General features: G+C 43.2%; 1 protein-coding gene across 4 annotated transcripts in view; it reads right to left on the bottom strand.

Annotated features, from left to right (window-relative positions):
• The window catches only part of GPR19 (G protein-coupled receptor 19), a 36,798-nt gene extending 31,744 nt beyond the window's left edge, over positions 1–5,054 (bottom strand). For all 4 annotated transcript variants that reach the window (XR_009543584.1, XR_009543585.1, XM_060166856.1 and 1 more), the window contains exons 1-2: positions 4,771–5,054; positions 4,060–4,274 (exon numbers count right to left, since the gene is read on the bottom strand). The gene's annotated coding sequence lies outside the window, so the exon portion shown is untranslated. The remainder of the gene's footprint in view (positions 1–4,059; positions 4,275–4,770) is intronic.
• Between the last annotated feature and the right edge of the window lie 10,577 nt (positions 5,055–15,631).

The raw sequence follows: 15,631 nt of genomic DNA, 5'->3' as shown, positions 1-15,631 counted from the left end.
AGCAATGTCATTTAATTCATCTTTAGACCTCTAGGATCTCAAAAACAAAGTAGGTTCTCAACAACAGTGTTCCAGCACACTGAACAAGCATGATTTCAGGGACTAACTTAAAGCAACTTAATTTTTATTTCCCACTGTCCCAGTGATAACACTCTGTAGTGCCTGGTACTCCCATCCCTGAATGAAAACCTGAGCTGCCCCATTCCTTTTTATGGTCACTTTTAGGTAAGAAAAGTTAGTAATTAAAATTTCCAGTCCAGTATCATAGTCGAAATTTGCCCCCTGACTTACAGTTAAGGCTTTCCCCTTCCCACCAGTTTGCAGCCACTGTACCCGGGAAAGCTGACGTTCAGGCAAAGAGTGGAGCCACGTCCCTCTCTCCCTGGTTTGCCTGTCTACCAGCACTCCAACAACTCCACTCAAATATCCTCTGCAGCAGCCTTTCCCAGTCTTCCTCGTGACTCCTTTATGCCCCTGATATGGGTGAGAGTTTAAAAGCAGTCTAATCAGTTCTCAGCCTCCTACATCTTGCAGAGTCCTACAGAGCAGCCTGTCTCTGGTATTTCTTGTCACAGGGTCTCGGAAAGCACTCCTGTTCTGACATACTTTTATAACCGTTTAACTAAACTGTCAGCACTTGGGATTTTTCTACCTCGAACTTTCAATAGGTCTCCCTCCTCACCCCAAGACTCCTATCCTTCTACCCCATTCCACTCCTCACTTCTGCATCCACCCACTTCCATAACCTCTAGTTATTGACCCCTGCAGAGTCTCTGAATCCTGTCTTCTTACCTAGGCAACAATGTCTGGCCATTTCACCAACGCTCTTGCTAGGGATTAAACTCATGTGCTTCTCAAGAAAAGGGACCCAGTGAAAGACAGATTACCCCCTCCCCTTTTGGTAGAAGATACTCCTGGCCATTACTGCCACGTTTGGGTCTTGGCATCAGTGACTGAAGTAGTATGGTGGTTTCAACTTCTAAATTACTTGTATCTCTAGAAACCAGAGTCGTCCTAAAAGAAAGTACCTTGTCTCTTAGAACCTCACATCCTTGACCCAGACACGCTGTCCCTCCTATGCTAACTGATTCTCTACTCACTGAAAGTCTGCAAAACAGACTTGATCCTCACCTTTCTCACCTGTTAGTACTGACAGGACCACTTGTGTAGTCAGAGCAGCCACATCAACCCTATGAGGCTCTGGGAAGAGGCTTCCTCATCAATGGCCTTTCCGCTGGAGAACACCCACGTACATACATGTCAGCGATGACTCGATGTCCCTCCCCAACCAGTGGAGCAACTGTAAAAGGTCCCCGCACCCCACTACTGCAGTCCGCCATGCTCATGGCCCAAGATCCACAACGCGGTAAAGCAATAAAGACATCACCGTCTGTCACCGCTGTTAAATTAGCACCACGCTCTAACCAACTGAGCTAACCAGCCAGAATTGTGTCACCTGTGCTAATCAAAGGCCCAACTCAGTAGGCCAAAGTCCTCCATCTCTGCAGTAAATCCTGTGTATTCCTGGGGCCTGTATTAATGACCTCATCACTGACCTTTCCCAAATCACGATGCTTACCACCTTCTTATCATAGTGCCCTCTCTCCTGAATAGAGCTCACTATGCCCTACTCATCGGCCCATCTCAAGCTCTAGCCCTTATACCTCTAGAAAATTTTCAAATATATAGCTATTCAGACAAGTGGTCTTAAACCACAGGCCTAACTTCTTTTCTCCTCCTGCTTAAAGCAGTGGTTCTCAACTTTAGCAGCAAAATGAAGAGCTTTAAAAAATACTGATGCCCGGTTTCCACTCCCAGAGATTCTGATTGAATTGGTCTAGGGTGAAGCCTGGGCATTAGGACTTTCTAAAGCTCCCCAGCTGAGTCTACTGTGGAGGCAAGGTGAAGAATCTGTCTTAAGGCTCTCTGAATACGGATGCATCCATGCTACACAGAACATGCACATTTTGGTGAGGAGATGGCACGCGTAAATGTGGTGGGAGGCTCAAGGCAGAAACTATTTGTTGACCATACACTACATATCAAGTTCTACGCTAGTAACTCATGCAGTCTTTTCAACTGTACCTCATTTCCTCTTTACAGTCATCCTATGAGGTAGGCACTATTGTCCTTATTTGACATACAGGGAAACCGAGGCCCAGAGAGGGCACACAGAGTGACTGGTATGCTCAAGTGTCAAACCCTTTCTGTGACACCATCCTGAAGAGGTCACGCCTCTTACAGCTGGATGACCCTGTAACGGAGCGCCGCAAGGCGCAGCCCTTAGCCCTCCGCCGTTGCTGCGCACCATCACCCCCCCCCGCACCCCGTTACCAGGCAACGGTTACCGGGAGATCATTAACGCCGGGGGTTGGAGCCTCAGCGAGAGGTCTTGCTCAGCCATTGGTCGGCACCACAGACGGCCCCATTCAGCCATTGGTCGGCGCTGCCGTGGGCCCCGCCCCCAGGCGAGCAACTGTCAAGGAGCCACAGTTTGAGGGGCGTTTTTGAGCCCACGGTCGGCGGAGCGGTGGTCGTCCACTTGGAGAGTGAGGTAAGAGGCCGATCCCAGCCTTCTCCCCGGGGCCCTCCAGCTCACCCGGCCTCGGTCTGGCAGACGAGCTGGGGGGCCCAGGGAACAGGCCGGGGGTGTGCCCTGCAGGGCTCCAGAGCCTCGCCAGGACCGCCCACGGGCCGGGCCCAGGCCCTGAGGCTGCGGTGACCCTCTCCCCCATCCCCGCCTCTGCGACCGAATGGCAGCGGCAGTCTGCATGGGACACAGTCCGGGGAACCTGGCCCCCACTGTTTACGCGGCCTGAGGAGCCCGAGGGCCAGCTGGGCCCTGGGCGCCTGGCTGCCTCAGCGATGACAGCTGGGCAGGGTCTGGGGACCTGGCCCGGAGGGAGCCACCGTCTGAGATCTGCCTCTTCAGCCTGGGCACTGGTGGGAGGAGCCAGACTGGGTGCTGGACTGACGCTCCGAGGTTAGGGTGACCGCCCCGCTTCTCTCCACCAGGCCTGGACCTCGGAGGGCGAAAGTCGTGCCTTGGGACCTTCCCCTTTTCTTGTCAGAACAGAGAGTAACATTTGTTTTGGTGGAGATTTACAGGATCATCGTGACCCGACCATGACCTGACCTCAAGGACAAAGGCTCTGACACCAAGAAGTGTGCACCAACTAACCACGCCCCTCCCTCACCTTTCCTATAAAAGGGCTTTGCTGATTGCTTTCAGGGAGTTTGGGGTTTTTTAAGGCGTGAGCCACCCATCTCCTTGCATGGCCCTGCAATAAACCTTTCTGTGTTCCAGACTCCAGCATTTTGGTATTGTGTGGCCTCACTGTGCGTCAGGCACACAGGATTTGCGTTTCGGTAACAATCCCACTCCCCCCAAAAACAGGCGCCAGCGCAGAAACCCTAGTCTATTGCATCCATGGATATATTTTTTTTTTCCTGGAACATTTTCCCATGAACTCCACACATACAGCCCAGTTACTAGGCTATACTTTAGGCTGCCAAAATGAGGCGAAGTGCTCCAGGCAGAACTTCTTGATAGGGGACTACTAGGTCTGGGCCTTTATTAAAGTACTTCCACTCTATTGACCGATACCTGGATCCTTCTCCCTCACTGCTAACTTAAACCCTGCGGCTTTCTATACTGAGTTTTTCTTACAGATGAAGCTATATTGCTTACCTACAAGCCATTCCTTTGCTGGTCTACTAAAACCATGTATTCCACCGTTCCTCTGCCTTGTACTACAGACAGTACACAGAGCATCAAAATATACTGGCTAAGCTGCATACGACTGCTGCTAACATCAAGATGGGGGCTCTCGGGGCTTCCCTGGTGGCGCAGTGGTTGAGAGTCCGCCTGCCGATGCAGGGGACGGGGGTTCGTGCCCCGGTCCGGGAAGATCCCACATGCCGCGGAGCGGCTGGGCCCGTGAGCCATGGCCGCTGAGCCTGCGCGTCCGGAGCCTGTGCTCCGCAACGGGAGAGGCCGCAGCGGTGAGAGGACTGCGTACCGCAAAAAAAAAAAAAAAAAAGATGGGGCTCTCATACCTAGTGACCTGGGAGGCTAGCGGCGACAAGTCGGTACTTTTGTTGCGCTCCAGTGTCTTGGTAGCTCAATTCCACCACTTCACTCCATGCAATCCACATTCCGCCTGAGGTATGCTTCGAGGGGCCAGGGGACCCACTGGGAGAGGACACTGTGGGTGGTACCTTTCAGGCGCCGCAGGGCAAACTCCAGTGCTTGCGCAGGTGTCCCACATACCCTGAGAGAGAAAGAGGTCAGATGGGTCAGTTCTCTCAAAACACTTGCAGAATTCTTGACTCCCGTTACCTTAACTGCCCTTCCTCATCCCGACCTCAGCCCCTGCTCACGACTCTGGCTTTTAGAATCCTCCTTGTCCCACTCACTTAGGGACTCCCCTATTTCCACCTCACCCACGAGGAACTAAATGTGGAGCATTTCTGCCTTTCTGTTTACAAACACGCACAGGGTCGCACTATCTGAAGGAAGACGTGCTCTACTGCCCAGAGTTCTGTTTTCCTAGCTTCCCCTCTCCACTGTGCTGCATGGCTACTGCCTTCATGCACAATTTTCCCACCTTCTCCCTCCCACTGCACTACCTTATTTACATTCACATCTTCTCTTGGTCTCCAGAAAAAAAAAAATACAAAGAAAACACAAGGTTTTCTTTCTTGGCCCCTCAGATTTGTTCCTCTATGTCGCTCCCAGGGTTATCTTTCCAAACACAGAAAGCTCACCACTCTGGTTTAAAGCCTGGACGGCTCTCCCACGCCCACGCCTTTACTACTCGATTCGCTGAAACCTCCTCACAGAGTTCACGGCCGAAACAGAGCAACGGAAAGGAGTGACGACCGTATAAGCATGTGGAGTTGTGACTGCAAGATCTCGAAGAATGTAGTGTTGTGTGCTCGAATCCACCGCGTCCACGTGAATTAACCTCCGACCTTTCTCGAGGGTCAAATTTGGTTGACTATTACCAGCCAAAAACGTTTCTAAATGTTTTCGCGCTAAAAATGATCAGTCAAGCGCATGAGCAAACGCCCGGAGGGAGAGGGGGCGTCCGCTGTTCGCGCAGGCAGATCTCGCGATGTTTGGGCCAGCCCGGGGAGTAGTAGTGTTTTGGGGGGTGCTTTGAGGCCTATTTACGCACCTCCCTCTCCTCCAGCCCCGATGGATTAATGCTGTCGTCAAATAAAAAAAATCAAGACTCCGCGGCGAGAACAAACGAGGCTAGAGGTAGGCGACACGCCAGCGGCAGGTCTCCGGGGCCGAGGAAGAGCTTTTCTCTACGAGACCCCGAAGGCCGCACAAGTTCTTCAGAAACAAAAGCCAGAACTCTGTAAAAAATGGAAAAAAGCCAACCAGTTTATCACCTTAGAATGCGGTGTGGGGATTTTTGTTGTTGTTTTTCCACTTTTCACTGTAGGAAAAATCCCATTGGCTGACAACACACCAAGTTTCCCCCTTCTGCTGCTACTGCGCCTGCGCGGGGCTTTGTTTACTACCTCGGGCGGCCGCTGGGTACCCACTTCAGAGTCCGGAGTCTAAGGTCTTGGTGTGTAGTGCATGATGAAAGTCGCGTTTTCAGCCAGGAACACGGGTGGGAGGTTAATAACAGGACAGGTTAAGTGTAAACCTGAAACCAGTGAAAATACGAGCCGTAATGAAAACACGAGCCGTAATGAAAACCAATCTTGATCACTTAGAAATCGTTGCCTGTTCAGATCTGTCGTGGAAGAGCTTCATTATGAACGTAATGAAGGTGATAGCACCACTCTAACCATAACTAAGAAGTGGTAAGCAGCAACAGTACTAAACCCAAAAGCGAAGGTCGTATTTAGGTACCTGTTAAAAATATGGACTCCTGTAATGGAAAAGATGCAAATAACACTAACCCTAAGCCCATCTTGCTCAAATTTCGAGCAATACCTGCATCATTAAGAATGACTATTGGAAAAATAAAAATAAAAAAGACTCTCGAAGCAGAGTCAAAAAGGGAGCCATGCAAATTTTGAAACTAAAAACAGAGATGACTCTAGAAGCAATAGCCAGAAAAAGCACAAACCAACAAGCAAATTTTCGAAAATGGTTTTAAGTTCCCTTCAGAATCAGTTTCAGGTGGCTTAGAAGGCTATGATACTTACAAAATGAGAAGATCTGGTGAAACTTTGTGTTATAGATATGACTGGATCTGTTTGAAAACAAAGAAAACGCAGGCAAGCTGATTTTTAAAAACTATCCTTATGGAAGAATTTCCAGTGATGCGTTTTAATGTGCTCAAAACAGCCTTAAGTAACTGGTAGATTCAGCTAAACCTAGATGTTTATCTTAGAGTTGGATAATAGCATAGATGTTAACAATTTGGAAATTTTGTTGGACTCTGTTAGGTTTTAAATGATGGATTTGAAGACTTTAATTTGTAATAGAATAAACTTTCTACAAAAGGAAGGTGAAATTTTTAGGTAGCATGAAATTAAGTAGAGGAAAAGTATGGACATGTGTGCAGATGGGGCCAGATTTTGAAGGCTCTGGACACCTCCAGCGTGGTTCACAGAGCCTTCACCTTAAAAAATCAGCCTCTGGGTTTTTCTTATTATGTTCGATATGATAGTAAAATTTAGTAAATGTAGCAATTTGGATACTTACCCTTTAAGGCAACAATTTGTACCAAAGTCACAAGGAACTTTAAAATCCTGCTCCGTTATCTAGAGGTACACTCATTTGGTTGAAGTAAGGTGATAGCCAGTTTTCTAAGCCAGGACTGAATTGACATTTTCTTCCTGAAGGAAAAGAAACGTAGATAAGCTGAATTGATTCTTTGTTCGCCTATTAAGGTGATTAAGACTGACTCATAAACACTGCTTACTTTGTCAAGGCAATCAACAACTGTAAAAGAAACTGAATGCTTTTATTGCACATGATGAGATGGTTCTAATGGAAATAGAGAATGGGAATTGGATGAAGAGTTGATATAGAACTATGAATCCTTTGAGACTACTGGTTCATTTACATGTGATGAAAATGTTAGTGTAAGACTGGTAAGTGGTCAAATAAAACTTCGTCTTTGTTCACTGAAAAAAAAAATCCTTTGATGAGTAAAAGAAACTCACTACTGAATTGGTTATCCATTCAGTTTGTCATACGACTCAGGAGATAGACTTCCAGAATTTCCACAATCAGTAATTACCCTGACATTGTAAAGCAGTGAAAAAAACTGCTGCCATATGCGTCCACATATTTATGTAAACCTGGGTTCTTGAATTATTGTGACCCCAAGATAAGAAATTGCTGATCAGTGAATCTTGTATGCATTCCCAATTACCCAAAATTGGTTGAATCAACACAATATAATCTTACTTATTAACTGAGTGATAGAACTTTCTTCAAGAGAGATAATTTTAAACATTTTTTGAAGTATTAAACATGTGATAGCCAAATTGCAGTGTTTGTGCATGAATCCTTAATGATAAACAAGGGACTTCAAGAAAACTGTGCTCCTGCTTGTAGCTCTGCTCTCTTGCAAGTGTTGGGAGTAATTCCAGCACTCTTGTCACACCTGAAGAAAGAATGTTCCAGTCAGTTGGAAGGGAATCATTAGCAAGGGGGTGGGGGCATATGGGAGAAGAAAGGGTGACTTTGATTGTGAATATTAAGCAATGCCCATTAAGGACATATCTGCTGAAGCACTCTTCCTGCTGTTAGGGAACTCCTCTCCCGCCTCCCTCCTACCCCCATCTTTGCCTGGCTGGCTTCTTCGTTGCATTTACATCTCTGTAAGGAATTCTGCCATCTTCAACATACCAGAGTCTTCTGTCATAGTCACAGAATGGCTGCCACAGCACCAAAAATCATGTTCTCATGTGAAATGTTCAAACAGAAAGGCAGGGATAGAGGGAGAAGAAAAAGAAAAATGCTTTCTCTTTGTGGCCTCCCTTCTTATCAGGGTGAAAAATCTTTCCCATATGATTTAACAGACTTCCCTTCACATTTCATTGCTCAGAACCTTGTCACATGAATACCTCTGAAGGGTAGGAAAATACGTACAGAAGAAACAAGTAGTTTTTTAAAAGTGGTGCACTAAAAATAATAGGACTTATAGAAAATACAAGCTTAGGAGCAGAACACTGAAAGCCTATGCAGTTTTGTTACCCTAGGACCATAAAAGTTACTAGGCTAATAAAAAATACACAATTAAACTTCCACTGGCATTTGTACTCAACATCACAGTCATCTTTTAGAGCTATGCTGTCCAATATGGTAGCTCTTGAGCGTTTCAATGTACCAATCCAAATTGAGATGTGATGTAAATGTAAAATACACAGCAGATTTCAAAGACTTAGTATGAAAAAATAATGGAAATATCTCATTAATAGTTTTTATATTGAAATATTTCACCTGTTTCTTTTTACTTTTTAAAAATATAGCTATTAGAAAGCTTAAAATTACATGTTTCTCGTATTTCTTTTCCCGGACCGGGGCACGAACCCGTGTCCCCTGCATCGGCAGGTGGACTCTCAACCACTGCGCCACCAGGGAAGCCCTGTTTCTCATATTTCTATCAGACAATGCTGCTTTAGAACCTTTAAACCTGGGACATGTGCTTTCTCCTTGGACATATAGGTCCTTGAGGGCATTTGATTCCAATTGAAAGCAGTTTTGTCAAAATTAAAAATCTGATCTAGCATCTCGTGCCCTTGGATTGGAAGAATTAATATTGTTAGAATGACCATACTACCTAAAGCCATCTACAGATTTAATGTGATCCCTATCAAGTTACCCATGACATTGTTCACAGAACTAGAACAAATCATCCTAAAACTTACATGGAACCATAAAAGATGCAGAATTGCTAAAGCAATCCTGAGGAAAAAGAAAAAATCTTGAAGCATAACCCTCCCAGATTTCAGGCACTACTACAAAGCTACAGTAATCAAAAAGTATAGTATTGGCACAAAAACAGACATACAGATCAATGAAACAGAATACAGAGGCCAGAAATAAACCCACACACCTATGGTCAATTAATCTTTGACAAGGAGGCAAGAATATATACAAAGGAGAAAAGACAGTCTCTTCAGCAAGTGGTGCTGGGAAAGCTGGACAGCCACATGTAAATCAGTGAAGTTAGAACACACCCTCACACCATACACAAAAATAAACTCAAAATGACTTAAAGACTTAAATATAAAACATGATACCATAAAACTCCTAGAAGAGAACATAGGCAAAACATTCTCTGACATAAATCGTACTAATGTTTTCTTAGGTCAGTCTTCCAAGGCAATAGAAATAAAAGCAAAAATAAATAAATGGAACCTAATCAAACTTACAAGCTTTTGCACAGCAAAGGAAACCATAACAAAACGAAAAGACAACCTACGGACTGGGAGAAAATATTTGCAAATGATGCTACCGACAAGGGCTTAATTTCCAAAATATAAAAACAGTTCATACAACTCAATAACAAAAAACCAAACAGCCCAATCAAGAAATGGGCAGAAGACCTAAATAGACATTTCACCAAAGAAGACATAAAGATGGCCAATAGGCACATGAAAACATGTTCAACATCGCTAATTATTAGAGAAATGCAAATCAAAACTACAATGAGGTACCACCTCACAGCAGTCAGAATGGCCCTCATTAAAAAGTCTACAAATAACACATGTTGGAGAGGGTGTGGAGAAAAGGGAACTATCTTACACTGTTGCTGGAAATGTAAATTGGTGCAGCCACTGTGGAAAACAGTATGGAGGTTCCTTAAAAGACTAAAAATAGAGTTGCTATATGATCCAGCAATCCCACTCCTGGGCATATACCCAGACAAAACTATAATTCAAAAAGATACATGCACCCATATGTTCATAGCAGCACTACTCACAATAACCAAGACATGGAAACAACCTAAATGTCCATCGACAGATGAATGGATAAAGAAGATGTGGTATGTGTATATATATATATATATATATATATACACACACACATACATATATATGTATATATTTATATGTATATAAAATGGAATATTACTCAGCCATAAAAAAGAATGAAATAATGACATTTTCAGCAACATGGATGGACCTAGAGATTATCACACTAAGTGAAGTAAATCAGAAAGAGAAAGACAAGTACCATATGATATCACTTATATGTGGAATCTAAAATATGACAAAAATTAACTTATTTACAAAACAGAAACAGACAGACATAGAAAATAAACTTATGATTACCAAAGAGGAAAGGGGGTGGGGGAGGGATAAAGTAGGAGTTTGGGATTAGCAGATACAAGCTACTGTATATAAAATAGGTAAACAAGGGCCTACTGTATGACACAGGGAACTATATTCAATATCCTGTAATAAACCATAATGGAAAAGAATATGTATATCTATCTACAACTGAATCACTTTGCTGTACACCAGAAACTAACACATCGTTGTAAATCAACTATACTTCAATTTTTTAAAAATCCACTAGAATTACTATAATGACAGTCTCTCTTTAAAAACAAAAAACTAAGTTAATGAAAAAGAAGAGTCTGATCCAGTATTCAGCCTTCTTGATCAATCAACCCCCAACCCCACACACAGGACAAAACAGTTTCACACCTTCGTTTACACTGTGTAGCTTTACCACATAACAATGTCATAAAAATCTTAAAGTTTTTTGTTTGTTTGTTTGTTTGTTTTGCGGCACGCGGGCCTCTCACTGTTGTGGCCTCTCCCAATGCGGAGCACAGGCTCCGGACGCGCAGGCTCAGTGGTCATGGCTCACGGGTGCAGCCGCTCCGCGGCATGCGGGATCCTCCGGGACCGGGGCACGAACCTGTGTCCCCTGCTTCGGCAGGCGGACTCAACCACTGCGCCACCAGGGAAGCCCTCCTAAAAGTTTTTGAAGCCACAAACAAGCCTCTATTTGTACTAAAGGAAGGCATTCCTGAAGAATTTCCTGCTTTTTTTCTTAAAGTGTTTATATTGCTAAGGTTTTGTATTTAATTGTAAGAAGACTTGCCCCTGATCACTTCAAAATGTAAGTGTGCTGGGAAAAATAATGAAAGAACCAATGTGATTTCTGAATTATGTTGACATTATTTCCCCTTGTATCAATTGCATATGAGCTAAAAATGACTATATCTGGCATACAGAGCTCGTATTGTGGGAGATAGGACTGCCAGTAGGCAAAAGGGAGACAGAATTCCAATCCTATATTTTCAGAGGGGTGGTATACATTTATGAGCTATCTCGGACAGTGTCAGTGAACAATAACAGGGAAATAAGATGATTCTTCTCATTACCAAGTTTACATTTAGTAAAATTTCCCATTTAATTAATGCAGTTCTCTGCCTCTCTCAACTTAACTCCATTGAATTCTCAAGACCCTTTCAAAAGCAACCTCTGAAGCCTTCCCTGATCTCACCTCTAGAAACTTCAGAGCACTTTGCTTGTACCATCTTTTTAAAGCACATATATTTGGCCACACATTAATGTTATTGTCTCTTTGTTTAACTTTTATATATAGAATAAAGCTCCTGCCATGGAAGGCTCCTGCCATCTATTCTATATATAGAATAAAGCTCCTGCCATCAAATTTTCTCTAGTGATTGGCCTTATGGTTCATACAAACGAGACACACTTAAGTATTTGTCGAATTTAATTGTACTGTATCTATCCTAAAATGACTTATTTAATACATCTACTTTTTATTTAATAGAATATTTCTAAAATTTAAAGTATGAGTTGGTATTTGACTTACATCTCTAGTGCTTAAAAAACTACAAGAGAACCCTCTGCATGTTAGAAAATCAAACCAAACATATTAGAGTATGTACTGGTGGATTTTTTTTTTAATATTTTAAGTGATTAAGACTGAATCCACAGTTAACATAGACCTATGATAAATCTGGATCCACATATTGATGACATGTTTTAAAAGATGGGTATTTTAGAGCTTCCCTGGTGGCGCAGTGGTTGAGAGTCCGCCTGCATCGTGGGTTTGTGCCCCGGTCCGGGAGGATCCCACGTGCCGCGGAGCGGCTGTGCCCGTGGGCTATGGCCGCTGGGCCTGCGCGTCCGGAGCCTGTTGCTTCGCGGCGGGAGAGGCCACAACAGTGAGAGGCCCGCCTACTGCAAAAAAAAAAAAAAAAAAAAAAAGATTGGTATTTTAGATCTCCCTCCTTCTCCCTTTTCTCAGGGCCTTTCCCCTTTTCTCTTCTACTTTAAACTCCTTATGTTTTATTTATCTGTCTTGATAATCGCTCAAATCAAGAAATCAGTAAGTAATGTCTAACTTTTAAGTCTAAAACATCATAACCACATTTAAAGTCCTGAGAAGCCAGCATGAAGCAATGGTCATGATGAATGTGGTAATTATTAACCCTGTCCATCTAATTACACCATTGTACATCCCAGTCATCAGGGCACTCAAGAATGATGATATGATTCTGTTCTCATCTTTTCACTTGGGTATACAGTATACTGACACAAATCTCATGTTGACTGATAAACTGGACTTGACTAGAAGGGCTCTTTTAGAATGACTTACCAGCAAAAAAGGATCTACCATTTACACAATCAGTCTACAGTTTCCCTAAATTTTCTCACTTTGTTTCCATTCTTGTATGATGCCTTTCCCACTGAGGTGGGAACCCCTCAAATACAGAGACCTTGTCTTATTTGTCTCTTGCTTATTTGTATCTATAACTCCAGCTCTCACCTAATGCCTGACACATAGGTAATCAATAGATACATAATGAGTGAATGAAGTACAGCTTTGATCAAACAATCATATGTTCCATGTGAGCTTGGTTGTGATTAAATGTTGCTTATTTTGGTTATGGAGCGTTACCTATGGGTGGTGGTTGGCTAAGTTCTTTTGGTTGTAAGGAACAGTCTCATTTGTTCCCTTGAGTAGTGTGTGAATGTGTGTTCACATGTGTGATGGGAATCTTAGCCATACTGCCAAATCCTTAGACCATGGAAACCCAAACTACGGGTCCTTGAAAGAGTCACATGTAAACAGGAATTATAAGTCCATTAGGAATGTTGAGAGCTCTAGACATCTTTGCCATGGAAGTCCATGGCCTATGAGTCCAGCAGATAGTGACTCTATGTCCCTACATGTCTTCTCTCTGCATCAGTCTATGCTCTTTTCACTGTGACCTTCTGGTTTTTACTATACTTCCCAGTTCTAATTCTTGAGTGAGAGTATAAGATTGGAGTAGCTAATAACCATCTTCCTTTTGGGCAGAGGTGTCCGTGCCAGGCCCCATCATAAAACACAGTTTTTAGTCAGGAGCCCATGCCGTGGCCCATGGTAGGGGTGGGGCATTTGCTCTTGGAAGGAGCTGTAGATTTGATGGATTCCATGACTGCCATATCGAGGACCTAACAGAATTCACTAGGGGATATCTCTTTGAGCTTCACTGCAACTGTGTATGTTTGCCAGTAATATCTATTAGGTGCTACCTACTCTGTATTTATTTTGTTTAGAGGATGGAAATTGGCCTCACTGGAGGATACAGAAAAGGTTAAAGACTGTAGATTTATATCTGAAGTCAAAGTGAATATGTCACGAAGGCAGTGGAATGTGTCCATGTGTGTTTGGGGGATGGAGGGGTATCTTTCTGAAGAGCTGAGTTTAGGGGAAAAGCATCAGGCTTAGGTTGTTATCTTTGCACCTAACTGTGATGACCACAGGCAAATCACCTTTTATCTTTATTTCTACTTCCTCACTTGTTAAGGGTTATAACACTTACCTCGACTGCACAGACAATTATTAAAACACTCTGCTATGGTAAAATACATAAATGTTAAATTCAGATTATTATGTGAATAATGTATGAAAATGATCTGAAAATGTTTAATAGGTAGTGTCTATGCAGATTTAAAGTTCAGTGAAATTTGGTGGGGATTAAAACTCTTGTGTATGCATTCAGAAAAGTAGACCATAAGTATGGTGGTGGTTTGGAATATTTGCCGGATTGGGGCCAACAGTTCTGGCCTTGTACTGCCCTCCTGTGCTGTTTAAACAGCTCAGCAGGTCGATTACATTCTTGCTTCATGAATGCTCCGCGGGGGAATTCTATCTTATTACTTACCCTCTTCTGTCCTCATGTGGCCACAGAGGGCCTAACTATTCTGGATGTTTCTGTTTCTTCGGTAAAGGAAGAGATGGAAAAACTACTCTGAAACATTCTAGGTCAGAAAATCAAATCCCAAGTTAAGGCAAAAGGCAACAAACTTCAAATTGCATTAGACACGTTGTATAATCGGTCCGCTGATACAGGAAGATCTTAAGCAGATTATTGAGGTTCGGAGAAGAATACCATTATGACAATGTCAGGAAAGGCTTTTTGTCAAGAATAAATAGAAATGCTACTCAATGTCCTTTTATTATGCTAAGAATTTACAATAAAGCCTTACACTCTTGATTTTCTATTTCTTAGCTGGGTGAAATATGAGACACAAGCAAAGCTCATTCTGTGCTAATTCTCTTAGCATCGTCTCCAAAAGGGATTCCTTTCAAAGAGCTTTAAGGTAATTTGTCAACATGACAATTCTTAGGAAAGTTAAGAAAAGATATTGAAGGAACCATAGAATGTGACAGCATACAATGAAACAAGTTAAGGTAGTCAATGGGTGGCACCTTCTTCACGTGCTTACTTCCTCATCTGCCAGTACACAGACCCCACCCCGGGCCTGCTTCCAGACTGGCTCCCTGATATTAGAACCTAGCCACCCTCCGCTTAGACAAGGTTTATGTGTGCATATTTTGTTCATGTGGGTTTACAGCATGTATGTACATGACTTTCCTTTTAGTCCACTCCAGTCAGGCTTTCATATCCTCTACTTGGCCAATACTACTCTTATCAAGATCACCAATGACCTTCATGGCCAAATCCAATGGTCAGTTTTCAGTCCTCATCTTACTTGACTTATCAGCAGCATTTGAACCATCTGATCTCTTCTTGTCCTTGAAATACTTTCTCTTACTTGGCCTCTGAGTCACCTCTCCTTGGCTCTCCTTTACTCCATCAGCGGCGCCTTTATATTCTCCTTTGTCTAGAGCCTTTCCATTTTTTGATTTCTAAAAGTTGTAATGCTCAGGCCTCTTCCCTGTCTAAACTCATTCCCTTTGTCATCTTATCTAGTCCCATGGCTTTAATATCATCTAAATGCTGAAAATTTACTAATTTGTATCTCCAGCACAAACCTCTCTCCCCTAAGAGAGACTCATATATACAACTGCTCACTCAGCAACTCCACTTGGATGTCCATGGATATCTCAAACTTAACACATTCAAAGCAAAATTTGTTCCTCCCTCAGTCAACCCCATTTCAGTAAATGGCTAAACCTTCTTCAGTTGCTTAGGTGAAAAAGCCTTGGAATTACTACGGACTCCTCTCTCCCATACACACATTCCATTTCCAATCCTTTAGCAAATCTATTAATAACTCTACCCCTTTTTCTACGTACATTGCTACCACCCTGGTCTGAACCAGTATGACCTCTTCTTGGATTACTGCAGTGGTCTACTAACTGGTCTCCCTACTTCTCTCTTGCTTTTCTGAAGTACTTCCCACTCAGGAAAGTGAC

Source organism: Lagenorhynchus albirostris, chromosome 11, assembly GCF_949774975.1.
Source record: "Lagenorhynchus albirostris chromosome 11, mLagAlb1.1, whole genome shotgun sequence".
Lineage (NCBI taxonomy): Eukaryota > Metazoa > Chordata > Mammalia > Artiodactyla > Delphinidae > Lagenorhynchus > Lagenorhynchus albirostris.
This window is presented reverse-complemented; position numbering and strand designations above follow the sequence as displayed.